Raw genomic sequence first — 13,453 nt, forward strand, 5'->3', positions numbered from 1 at the left:
CCTGAGAGAGAGGCAGTAGCCATGAGACTCTCCACCGAGTTTCTTGTCTCCCTGCCAAGCCCAGATCTTCTGCCCTCCTCACCCAGCTTATCCCCCAAAGCACCTACCTGAGCCCAACAACAAGGCAGATATAGAGGTCTAGGCCAGAAGATAAGACCCAAGAGCCCCCTTCCAAGGGCCCTCCAACGCTAGCTTGCTCTATGACCTTGGTGGGAGCCACCACCCTTCTCTGGACATAACCTTCCTATTTCACTGGTGGTATTTCATCCACAGTCTGAGGGTCCTGCCATCTCAGCAAGTCTTCTCAGATCTACACAACAGAAACCACAGGAAGTGGTCTGCTGATGAGGGTGGGGAGTGAGAGGAAGGAGTACCTGTGGCCCATCCCCCACCAGTCCAAGGCAGCCTAGGTTCAGGCCCATGGAGACTGCCAGTGGGCAGACAGGGATGCTGACCCTAGGGCCAGCCAAAGGCCACTGAGCCCTTCAGTTACTGCTTATAGTCCTGGATCTGGTGACACAGGAGTTGAGGGCTGCTGGGGGTGCAATGTGGAGGGCCATGAGGGTGCAGGCCCAGAGAGTCAGAGGCAGGTTTCTCATACCTCAGCAACCCGTCCCCACCACACAGGGGTCTTGGGAAGTTACCCTGGTGGATCCAGGCCTAGAACTAGGGGAAGGCCAACAGTGAGGCACTTGGAGGAGGGAATGGAGCCAGAGCAGTGAGTGGTGGGAGCTACCAGAGGAAAATTCAGCGGACAAACCAGACCCCAGGAGAACTGGGAAAATCTTCACCTTTCCTCCCCCCTCCTTCCCCACTTTCCTTCAAAGCCTGACCTTACCTCTGCCCTCAGCCCACCTGGGAGATACACTCCCTTTTATAAAACCACCAGGACTGCTTCTTGAGCATCTCAGTCAGGAGGGGTGGGCGGGCTTGGTCTAGGAAACAGCCCAACTGTTTTTCAGTGAGAGGCCAGGTAAATAAATTATGATCCACCCAATGGGACTTAACCTGGTATAAAAGATTGAGAAAGCTATTGGCATACAAATATGGAAAAATCTCCAAGTATATTGTTAAGTGAAAGAAGGAAGATGCAGAAAGGTGTTGATAGAATGCAATCTTTTGCGTAAACAAGGAAGAGGGAGAAGGTATGTGCTTGCATAAGAAAATTCTGGAAATGTAGAAGAATGTTTTAAGTAGTCACTTGGTGGCATGACACAGGATTAGGCATGAGACTTCCTTCTATTTTAAAATTTTTTTTAAAGTTTATTATTTTTTTAGTAATCCCTACACCCAACATGGGGCTCGAACTTACAACCCCAAGATGAAGAGTTACATGCTCTTCTGACGGAGCCAGCCAGGTACCCTGAGGCTTTCTTCTATAAATCTTTCTATGCTGTTTTGATTTTTTGAACCATGTGAGTATATATACCTTATTGAAATATAACGTATATGTTTTCGTGTATATATAAATATAAATATATTAAATGTTTACTGGAAAGATAAAACACAGAATGATGCATCTGATTTGGTACTGTTATGTAAATTTCAGTAACAAGGATGTTTATAAAATAATGCTGTGGATTAGTTATGGATACTATAGATGTGTTTGTAGAAATGTGAACACAAGGCCACCATTAGTCCTAGGTCCCTGGGTAATACTAGCAGAGAAATTCTGTGCATTTATGCCATATGCAGTTGACCCCTTGGACAACATGGGTTTGAATTGCACAGGTCCACTTAAACACAGATTTTTTCAGATAAACAGTACAGTACTGTAAATGCATTGTCTTAATAACGTTTTCTTTTCTCTAGCTTACCTTATTGTATGAATATGGCATACCGTACACATAACATACAAATTATGTGTTAATCAACTGTTTATGTTACTGGAAAGGCTTTGGTCAACAGCAGGCTATTAGTTGTTAGGTTTTAGGGGAGTCAAAAGTCTCATACAGGTTTTATTTTCTTTTTTAAATGTTTATTTTTGAGAGAGAGACAGAGACAGAGACAGAGCGTGAGTGGGAAAGGGGCAGAGAGAGAGGGAGATACAGAATCTGAAGCAGGCTCCAGGCTCTGAGCTGTTAGCTCAGAGCCTGATGTGGGGCTCGAACTCAAGAACCGTGAGATCATGACCCGAGCCGAAGTCGGACGCCCAACCAACTGAGCCACTCAAGCACCCCTAACATGCCGATTTTCAACTGTACAGTGAGGTAGAGAGTGTCAGCACTCCTGACACCTGCATTGTTCAAGGCAGGTTCCATTTTGGTGCACAAATGAGAGCATACTGTTCTACACTTTGCCTTTTTGGGGTAGCTTCTCTATACATTTGTGTGGTCTTTTTTAAGTCTATATATGTATTTTGAGAGAGAGAGAGAAGGAAACAGAGTGCATGCCCACACAAGTGGGGGAAGGACAGAGAGAGGAGAGAGAGCATCCCAAGCAGTGTGTACGCTGTCTGTGCAGAACCCGAGGTGAGGCTCCATCTCCCCAACCGTGAGATCATGACCTGAGCTGAAATCAAGACTTAGACACTTATCTGACTGAGCCACCCATGTGCCCCTTAATATATGTTTATGCCTTTGACAAAACAAACAAAAACCTCATGAAGCCAAGTTATCCGCACCTACACACTTGAGTATTACTGTCACAGCTGATAGCATAACCTTCAAGTACTTCTTTATGCCTGCTATGGTCTGAAATTAATTAAAATGCCCTCAATAGCAAAAACCCTTTCTTTAACCGTTATAAAAAAGTTAAGAAAGGAGGCACTTGGCCGGCTCAGTCAGTGGAACATGTAACTCTTGATCCCAGGGTTGTAAGTTTGAGCCCCATGCTGGGTGTAGAGATGACTCAAAAACCAAATCTTTAAGAAACAGAAAGTTAAGGAAGAGGGGCGGCTGGAAGACTGCCAGCTCAGAGCCTGGAGCCTGTTTCAGTCTGTGACTCCCTCTCTCTCTGACCCTCCCCTGCTCACGCTGTCTCTCTCTCTCCTAGAAATAAATAAAACATTAAAATAAAAAAAAAAGTTAAGGAAGAAAAGTTCATCTTTTCAAGTCAAAAGTTCTTGACCCTTAGTCTATTTCTCAGACATTATTGCTGACAGGAAAGTTGGTTGCTAGCAAGGAGACAGATGGTATTGACCCTGTTTTTGTTTTTTTTTTATAATGTGTATTGATGATTATGATTTTGGGAAAACCTTGAAATCCTGTCATCACTTATGCAACTAGTGGAGTGCCTCTCCTGTGGCAAGGTCTGTGGTTTCAGTTTGGTCTCAGCACGTGGTCCTGCCACGGTGCATCTATGATGACAAGGTCGGAGTCTGGTTATGAGATGCTCACCTTACCCCATGTGCCCGCTCCGGGCTCCATCCCTGCTGACTGCCAGACCATGGTCAGCAGCACTCCTGAACCAGCCTGCAAACCAGCCTGAGATCTTCACTGTGCTGCTGGTCTTGGTACCTTCATTCCCTAAACTGGGACATGTATCTGTTTTCCTTCTCTTAGGAGAACGTTGAAGGTGTAAATGAAAGCATTTTGTAGCCTACTAAACACAAATTACAGAATCACACCAGTCATCATACATTGAGAACTACTCTACCCCAGTTAGAACAATGGACGCTTTACTTACATTGTTATGTCTGCAACTCCCACAACTCATTGTGATGTCAACCTTATTACTCCCAATTTACAGATGAGGAAACTGAGGCCTTGGGAGTTAGGTGAATTCCCAAACAGCTAAAAAGAAGAGTCAGGATTCAACCCAAGCTGATTTAGCTACAAAGCCCATGCATTTTTTACTGTAATGCTATCTCCAGATACATGGTCTCATTTTGTTGCCTTATCTCTAGGAAATTTAGCTGAGAAAACACATTCTCTGCTTACTTTTGAGAACAGCCTTCAGCGCTTCTTTCCCTTGAAACCTCTTAGACTGTACAATTTTTTTCCAATTCTGCTAAGTTTTGTCAAATAATGCAAATAAAGGAAATATAATATTTTAAAAAGAAAGGTATCATGTTACCCGCTTGCAACTAGAGATAAGTTTAGATGTTTCATCAGAAGTTCTTCCTAGCCGTGGGGTGCCTAGGTGGCTTAGTTGGTTAAGCGTCCGACTTTCGCTTAGGTCATGATCTTGCCGTTTGTGGGTTCGAGCCCCGCGTCGGGCTCTGTGCTGACTGCCAGCTCAGAGCCTGGAGCCTATTTCAGAGTCTGTGACTCCCTCTCTCTCTGACCCTCCCCTGCTCACACTGTCTCTCTCTCTCTCTCTCTCTCCTAGAAATAAATAAAAATATTAAAAAAAAAAGAAGTTCTTCCTAGCCGTGTTATCAAGCAGATATACAAATCATAAATTATGCAGAAAGGGAAAACATAAGATTTCCATTGCTTTTTTGAAAAAAGCTAAGCAAAGACGTAAATAAATATACAAAGGTGGTCATGCCTGGACCAATGCTGAGAGCATGCCAAGAAACAAAGGTTATGATTAATCTAATCCTGTGCAATGGAGGGGAAAAAGCCCTTTCCTGTGAGGAGGGGTTAAAGAAGAGTACAAGTTCTTTGACTGTTGACGATTGATGATTGAGGAGTGAGGTCTTTGACCCTTCCCCTAGAATGTTGACAGGCTCTGTGACCGCTCTGACCAGGAGAATATGGTAAAACTGATGCTTTGCCAGTTTCTAGCTCCAGGCCTTAGGGATTAAGGACTGAATGTTTGTGTCTCTTCCAACATTCATATGTTGAACCCTTACCTGCCCCCCACCATGTGATGATGATATTGGGAGGCAGGATTTTTGGGAAGTGATTAGGGCGTGGGGATTAGTGCCTTTATAAGAGTTACTTAGAGAGCTTGCTTTTTTCTGCTCTCTACCATGTCTGTGGTATTTTGTTACAGCAGCCCAAACTGACTGGGGCAGGGACTAACAGCTTCTATCTCCTGTCTCTTGGTAGATTAGATTTTAGATCCCTGAGCCACTATGCAAGGAGACTGACTATCCTGCTGGAGGGGCCACATCGAGAAGCCCATGGACTACATGGAAAAGAGGGGTTCTAGGAAGGATGGCCTTCCAGCAACCCCTGCCCAAGTGCCAATCACGTGAGTAAAACTATCTTGGATGTTCAAGACCAGACCAGCCATAAGCTAAATGCTACCCAGCCACTGCCACATGGAGCAGAAGGATTATCCATCCGAGTCTTGCCCAAATTACTGACTCATAAAAATCTTGAAATATAGCTATTAAGCCACTAAATCCTCTTTGATTTTTTAACTTTTCATTTTGGAATAATCTTTGACTTATAAAAAAAGTACAAAAGTAGTAAAGAAAATTCCCATATACTTTTCATCCATGTTCCCCAAATGTTGTCATCTTACATAACCAAAGTAAATTTTGGCCAGAAAATCAGAGAAGTGGTGGCCCTTTCTGAGTGTATCATATCAAGGGGTATGTGATGTGCAACATGTCCGATTGCTAGCAGTCATTTGGTTAAGGTGGTTTCTCTCCATGTAGTTATTAGTTTTCTCTTTATGAGTAATCAGTATTTTGTGGGAAAATACTTTGACACTACACAAATATCCTCATCACACCGTCATCCCCTAGTTTAACACCCCACCTTGCCTGCAACAATAAACCACAAAGCTAGGAGATGGTGCAGCCAAAGACAACTGGTAATACTGTGATAGTTAGTGTTGCCTTTTCCAGGCTCTGAGAAATAATTTGCCTTATCATCTTTTTTTAATGTTTAGTTATTTTTGAGAGAGAGAAAGAGACAGAGCATGAGTGGGGGAGGGGCAGAGAGAGAGGGAGACACAGAATCTCAAAGAGGCTCCAGGCTCTGAGCTGTCAGCACAGAGCCTGACACAAGGCTCAAAGTCAGGAACTGCAAGATCATGATCTAGGCCGAAGTCGGACACTTAACCAGCTGAGCCACCCAGGCACCCCTGGCTTATCGTTTTAGTACAGTCAAATAACAGTTAATTCTACAGAATTAACAAACTATTTCCATAGACTTTCTCATCACTGCAAGGGATGATCAGATTATTTGGTCATTGTAGAGTTTTAATCCGAGGAGTGACATGATTCAGTTGGCAGTTTTGAAAGATCTCCTGGCTGATGTGGGCAGAAGGGATTGGATGTGAGCAGGTGAGTTGATTAGGTAGACTTCAGGAGTCCAGGCCTGGGATGATGGTGCCTTGGACCAGCAAGGTCGTAGTAAGGATTCATTCAATAAATCAGTTCAAGGGGCGCCTGGGTGGTTCAGTCGGTTAAGCATCGACTCTTCATCTTGGCTCATTATCTCACAGGTCTGAATTCAAGCTGCATGATGGGCTTTATGCTGACAGTACAGAGCCTGCTTGGGATTCTCTCTCTCCCCCGCCCCTCCCTTGCTCTCTCTCAAAATAAATGAGCATTAAAAAAGTTAATCAGTTCAAGAGTCACTGAGTATCTATGATGTGCTAGGCTGTTCTAGTTGCCAGGGCTACAACATTGAACAAGACAAAGTCCTTGCTCTCAATGGAGCTAACATTCCAGTGAGGGAGGGGGGACAAGAGAAAACAAATGAAGAGGTACATGGTGATGATGCTATGGAGAAATGAAGCAGGGTAAGGGAATAGAGAATGATAGAGGAGGGGCTATTTTATTTTATTAAAGTTTATTTGTTTTGAACTGTGAGATCATAACCTGAGCTAAAATCAAGAGTCAGACACCCTGCAGGGGTTATTTTATATAGGAAAGATCTACAAGGTGATATCTGGGCAGAGGCCACAGTGAAGTAAGGAAAGGTTCCCCATGCATATGGAGGGGTGTCTTGTACCAGTCCCAGCTTATCAAGAAGCAATGTTGTGGTGGACTGTCCTTGACCCTGTGCTTCCTATTATGAATGTAAGATGCCTTTTAGCAATAACCATCAGCAAACTTTGAAAAAAGATTTATTACTCACAGAACCTGGAGATTACACAACATACCTGGTACCACACAGAAAGGTCATAGGTAGAGAGAGAGCACACAGGCCTGGGGTTCCACTTTTATTGGGGTCATGGGTGGGGGCCTAGGGTTTCATAGTTTCGCTCTTTACTGGTGAATTTAAAACATAAAATCAGGGGTCACCTGGCTGGGTCAGTTGGTAGAGCATGTGACTCTCATTCTCAGGCTTGTGGGTTCAAGCCCCATGTTGGTCATGGAGCCTACTTAAAAATAAATTAATTAATTAATTAAGGTGAGAATTTAAAATGTGAGAAGAGAAAAAACAAGTGGCCCCAATGGTCAGTGGAAATCAACCAAGATCTCTAAAACAAAAGAGTTTCAGTTATTGGGGAGGTGACCTGGCTCTTTATCTAGCCATGAGAACAGGTTAGTGATCACAAGAGTTTAGCAATCTCTTCAAAGATTTGGATAATGTTGTAGAATATTTTTTTAACTTATTTATTTTAAGATAGAGAGAGCACAAGAAGGGGAGGGGCAGAGAAAGAGAGGGAAAGAGAGAGAGGGCAGAGAAAGAGAGGGAAAGAGAGAGAGATCGCAAGCAGGCTCCATGCTGTAGGCACAGAGCCCAACTCAGGACTCCATCTTATGACTGTGAGATCAAGACCTGAGCCAAAATCAAGAGTCAGATGCTTAACAGACTGAGCCACCCAGGTGTGCCCATATGTAATTAATTCTTGATCTTGATGTTCTGTTACAGTTTTATGAATCCAGCTTTTCATAAGAGTTCTGTAAATTCTTACCTTGTTCAGTGATATGATCTGAAAGTTATCAGAAACCTATACTTGTCAGAGTCCTTTCCATGAATCTCTTCAAAGATGAGGCACTTTTGCAAAAGAATCAGAGAAAAACAATAACTTCCTATAAATGAAAAAAGACATAAAAATGTCCATAGTTAAGGGGCACCTGGGTGGCTCAGTAGGTTAAGTGTTCAACTTCAGCTCAGGTCATGATCTCTCAATTTGTGAGTTTGAGCTCCGCATCAAGCTCTCTGCTGTCAGCTCAGAGACCGCTTAAGATCCTCTGCCCCGTCTCTTTCTGCCCTTTTCCTGCTCTCTCTTTCTCTCTCTTTTCCCCAAATAAGAAAACCTTAAAAAATGCCCATAGTTAAAAGTTTGATGAGAGTTCTGTTTAATGAAATTGACAAGGAAATTTGGTTATTTCTGTGATATGCAACATGTTAAGATGGTAACTGGAATTATGACTGATAATGTTACATAGTGCACTTTTAGGAATTTCATATAATTTCTGGAACAGTTATTAGTAACATATATTCATACAAGAATACCTATGAAGAAAGTTTAGCATTATTTCTTACTTGGCATGCTTCCATGTAATTTAACACATCAAATAAGCCCAATTCATTTAATGTCTTTTTCTATTTTTTTAAGTTTATTTATTTATTTTGAGAGAGAGAGAGAACAAATATGAGCAGAGGTGGGGCAAAGAGAGGGACAGATAGAATCCCCAGCAGTCTCCTCACCATCAGTGCAGAGCCTGACATGGGGCTAGAACTCATGAACCATGACATCATGACCTGAGCTGAGATCAAGAATCAGATGCCTAACCAACTGAGCTACCTAGACTCCTCTATTTTTTAATTTTTTATTTTTTTTACTTATTTTCTTTGAGAGAGAGAGAGAGAGAGAGCACAGCAGGGGAGAGGGGCAGAGGGAGAGAGAGAATCTAAAGCAAGCTCTATGCTCAGTACAGAGCTAGAAGCAGGGTTCGGTCTCATGACCCTGAGATAATGACCTGAGCCAAAAATCAAGACTGAGACACTTGACATACTGAGCCATCTAGGCACCCCTCTTTTTTTATAATGTCTTTTTTTAAATGTTTGTTTATTTATTTTGAGAGAGAGTGGACACACATGCATGTGCACACTCACATGAGTGGGGGAAGGGGCAGAGAGAGAATCTCAAGGAGCCTCCAGACTGTAGGGCAGAGCCCAATGCAGGGCTCAAACCCATGAATCACATGACTACACCTGAGCCAAGATCAAGAGTCAGAGGCTTAACAGACTGAGCTACTCAGGTGCCCCTTAATGTCTTTTTTTATACAGAACATCTTTTGAGATGTTCCAGGTGCCCATTAGAAAATCCCAAAGGTACTTACAAATAAAAAAAATTCATTTAGAATTTGATTTGGGAGATGCCTGGGTGGTTCAAGCGTCCAACTGTTGATTTCGGCTCAGGTCATGATCTCACAAGTCGTGAGACTGAGCCCTGGGTATGGCTCTGCACTGACAACGTGGTGCCTGCTTGGGATTCTCTTTCCCCCACCCTCTTTCTCTCTGCCCTTCCCTGCTCATGCTCGCTCTCTGAAAATAAATAAAACTTAAAAAAAATTGATTTGGGGCGCCTGGGTGGCTTAGTCGGTTAAGTGCCCGGCTTTCGCTTAGGTCATGATCTCGCGGTTCATGGGTTCGAGCCCCGCGTCGGGCTCTGTGCTGACTGCCAGCTCGGAGCCTGGAGCCTGTTTCAGTCTGTGACTCCCTCTCTCTCTGACCCTCCCCTGCTCACGCTCTCTCTCTCTCTCTCTCCTAGAAATAAATAAAACATTAAAAAAAAAAATTTAAAAAAAAAATTGATTTGGGAAGGTTTGGTATTTGTGATTTATTTTCCTCTTTCCTATTATGAAATAACCAGTTTTTCTTTTTTTTAGGACAAATTTACTTTCTTTTTCCTTAGCAAAAATGCATCTTCATACTTCATACCTTCTCTTAGCCAAAAACATATCCTACTTTCCTTGCATACAGAGTTGTTTCCTTTATTAGTTCTGGTAACTTTAATTACATATATTAATTAGAACTCTTAATGCTTAGAAACCAGAAATTTTAGTGAAAATGAAAAGGCAAGCAGTTGTGAACTGTTATGCCAGCATTCTTCAGATTGGCAAATTTTTGAATACATTTAACAATTTTTCATAACACACGTTTCCCCATAACACAATTTTTCAATGTGACACAAGACATGTTTACTAACAGACTCAGATATCTTTAGTTCTTCCGTAATGAGAGGTCAAAAGCAGGTAAACTTAGACTTGTGTAAAAATTAATGTTTCACAGGGTGCCTGGGTGGCTCAGTTGGTTAAGTATATGACTCTTGATTTCAGGACAGGTCATGATCTCATGGTTCATGGGTTTAAGCCCCGTGTCAGGCTCTGTGCTGACAGCTAGCTCAGAGCCTGGAGCTTGCTTCAAATTCTGTGTCTCCCTCTCTCTCTGACCCTCCCCTGCTCATGCTGTCTCTTTCTCTCTCTAAGAAATAAATTTTTTAAAAAACATTTTAAAAATTTTAAAAAAGAATAATTAGTGTTTCAGTATTTCATCTTGTTTAGAAATAATCTAGACATTCAATGAATTCCCATCATTTAATTTAAGTTAGACAAATTCTTTTTTTTTTTTAATTTATTTATTTGTTTTGAGAGAGAAAGCACACATACACACTAGCTGGCCAGTGGGGGAAGAGGGGTGGGGGGGGAACAGAGGAGGGGGAGGGAGGAGAGGCGAGGGGTAGAGAGAGAGAATCCCAAGCAAGTTCCTAGCTGTCTGTGCAGAACCCAATGTGGGACTTGAACTCACAAACCTTGAGATCATGACCTGAGCCAAAATCAAGAGTTGGATGCTTAACCAATTGAGCCACTCAGGCACCCCCCCCTTTTTTTTTTAACTTAGCAAAATTATAATGCTGAAAGTTACCAAAGATTTGGGAAACTTTTTTTTAAGATTTTATTTTTTTAAAGTAATCTCCACACCCAACATGGGGCTCAAACCCATAACCTTGAGATCAAGAATTGCATGCTCCATCAACTGAACCAGCCAGGTGCCCCATGAAACTATTTTTAAGTAGACAGCAGACATGCTACAAGATATAATTATTGATGAAAGGTTCACCTAAAAACTCTTGTCCCACTTACATCTATCTAAATCACTTGCTCCCAACAATTATGTTTAGGTTACCCCAAAACACTTCATTAAACACTAGACAAAGCCAGCCATCCCAAGCTACTGTTTTCCTGACAAAATTTGTATTAGAGATAACATGAATTCGACTAATAAACCCAAGTAGAATAAAAGTTGTATGTCTGCATTATAGTTAATGCTGATAACTCTGAAGACATACTGATTTAAAAAAAAATTTTTTAGGGGCATCCGGGTGCCTCAGTCGGTTAAGTGGCCAACCTCAGCTCAGGTCATGATCTCACAGTCCATGGGTTCAAGCTGGAGCCTGCTTCAGATTCTGCGTCTCCCTCTCTCTCTGCCCCTACCCTGCTCTCTTTCTGTCTTGTCCTTCAAAATAAAATAAAGACATTAAAACAATTCTTTTTGAATGTTTATTTATTTTTGAGAAAGAGAGAGAGAGACAGAATCCAAAGCAGGTTCCAAGCTCCAAGCTGTCAGAAGAGCCTGACACAGGGCTTGAAACCACAAACTGTGAGATCATGACCTGGGCCAAAGTCGAACACTCAACCTACTGAGCCACCCAGGTGCCCCAGTATGAAGACATACTGATTTTAATTAAATCAAACTTAAACTAGCTTTTATTTAACAAAGATTATCCCGGATCATGTGAACTTGAAAGACATTTAGGTTAGTTTCTGTATTTCTGAGTTGTAAGAATACTTAATTCATAAGTGCTCATTTTTAAGCCAGTTACACAGAACTCCTATCAATTAATTTTGGCAATACCATCTGGAGGTAGAAAGAGAAAACCCCCCCCACATGTACAGAACATATATCCACAGACATACATAAACATGAAAAGATATACAGAGACACTGTTGCAAAATTTTAGCCACGGATCAAGTACAATAATATAAAAGTCACTAGTTTATAAAAAAAGTTGCATCCCACTTGACAGATGGAACAGGTTAAGGTTGCCTGCTCCAATGGCTGAAGCTTTTTGCTAATATTTGTGAAGACTTTAAAGATTTGTATTTGTCCTTGACAAGAAAACTTAAGTTATCTCCTGGGGTGTTTACACTTCAAAGACATGGTGAGATTTACATCTTCAAGGGACTGAGAAAGAATGTAAGTTTTCTCCCTGGAGTTTTAGTGCCTTTTGGATGGTTTTGATAGTCCCAATAAAATATAGTGGCACTGGCTTGTAATCAGAGGAGCAGCCTGTAAAAATAATTTTGTGGACTTGAGGTCAAATCAGGCCTCTTCAGGAATGGAAATGAAGAGGGAGTCACTTGGGTCATTATGGTCATGAAAAAGGATAAAGCCATTGGACCATGCTTATTTTGTGCAGCAGGAGATGGGCTTCACCTTGGTCTTTCCATCAACGTGAGCCTTAGCAGTGATCACTGTGATGGAAAGATGGCATGGGGCTAGGCAGTAAATATCTGAAGGAGAAGAGAAGTATGAGTACAGGGGGGATTCTGGTGCCATTGACTTCCCATTTCCCTCTTCCTCCTCCTTGGAGGCCTCAATAACCAATGAACTTCAATAACCTCAATAACCCTTAGTGGCAGGGATGCCTCCAGAAGTGTGCTTCTAGTTCTGCCCCATTCAGGGGAATGCTGAGGGGTTCTGGATTTGTGATATCTTGGAGGAAACAAGCACATAACCTGCATGGATCTTTAGGAAAGTCACCACAGAAAGAGCATATGGGCCTGGGGTTCTGGGGTTCTGCTTTTATTGGGGTTGATGGTGGGGGCCTAGGGTTTTGAGGGTTCAGTCTTTTAATTTATTTCTTTTTGAAAGAGAGAGAGACAGAGCCTGAGCAGGGAAGAGGTAGAGAGAAAGGGAGATACAGAATCTAAAGCAGGCTCCAGCCTCTGAGCTGTCAACACAGAGCCCAACTTGGGGCTTGAACTCATGAACCATGAGATCATGACCTGAGCTAAAGTCAGATGCTTAACTTACTGAGCCACCCAGTTGCTCCTGAGGGCTCAGTCTTTATTGGGGAACTGAAAACTTAAGGGGCGCCTGGGTGGCCCAGTCGGTTAAGCATCCGACTACGGCTCAGGTCATGATCTCACGGTTCCGTGGGTTTGAGCCCCGCGTCGGGCTCTGTGCTGACAGCCAGTTCAGAGCCTGGAGCCTGTTTCAGATTCTGTGCCTCTCTCTCTCTCTGACCCTCCCCTGCTCACACACACTCTCTCTCTAAGAAATAAATAAAAACATAAAAAAAAAAAAAAGATTTAAAACTTAAGAGTGAGAATTTGAAGTGGGGGAAGAGAACAAACAAGTGACCCAAAGTGGTCAGTTACCAAAATCAGCAAAATTCCTAAAACAAAGAAGCCTTGGTGGAGGGGAGGTGGCCTGACTATTTATTAGAAATGGTGTCAGTTGGATGCCTCAATATCAAAGCTTAAGTCAGGCACTTGCATTACAAAAAAGAAAAGAAACCAACTGTCAGAGTTTACACTGCAAGAGGGATGTGTTCCAGACAGATGGAACAGTAAGCCCAAAGGCCCTGAAGCAGGAATGCCCTCTGTACATTTCAGGAACAAATTGGAGGGAGCTATTGT

General features: G+C 42.5%; 1 long non-coding RNA gene across 1 annotated transcript in view; it reads left to right on the plus strand.

The window, feature by feature from the left end:
* Positions 1–5,072, plus strand: part of LOC120245131 — a 46,024-nt gene extending 40,952 nt beyond the window's left edge. The window contains exon 3 of the long non-coding RNA XR_005531710.1: positions 4,941–5,072. This is a non-coding gene — a long non-coding RNA (uncharacterized LOC120245131). The remainder of the gene's footprint in view (positions 1–4,940) is intronic.
* The last annotated feature ends 8,381 nt before the right edge of the window (positions 5,073–13,453 follow it).

Source organism: Hyaena hyaena, unplaced genomic scaffold (assembly GCF_003009895.1).
Source record: "Hyaena hyaena isolate Hyena2069 unplaced genomic scaffold, ASM300989v1 scaffold_406, whole genome shotgun sequence".
Classification (NCBI taxonomy): domain Eukaryota; kingdom Metazoa; phylum Chordata; class Mammalia; order Carnivora; family Hyaenidae; genus Hyaena; species Hyaena hyaena.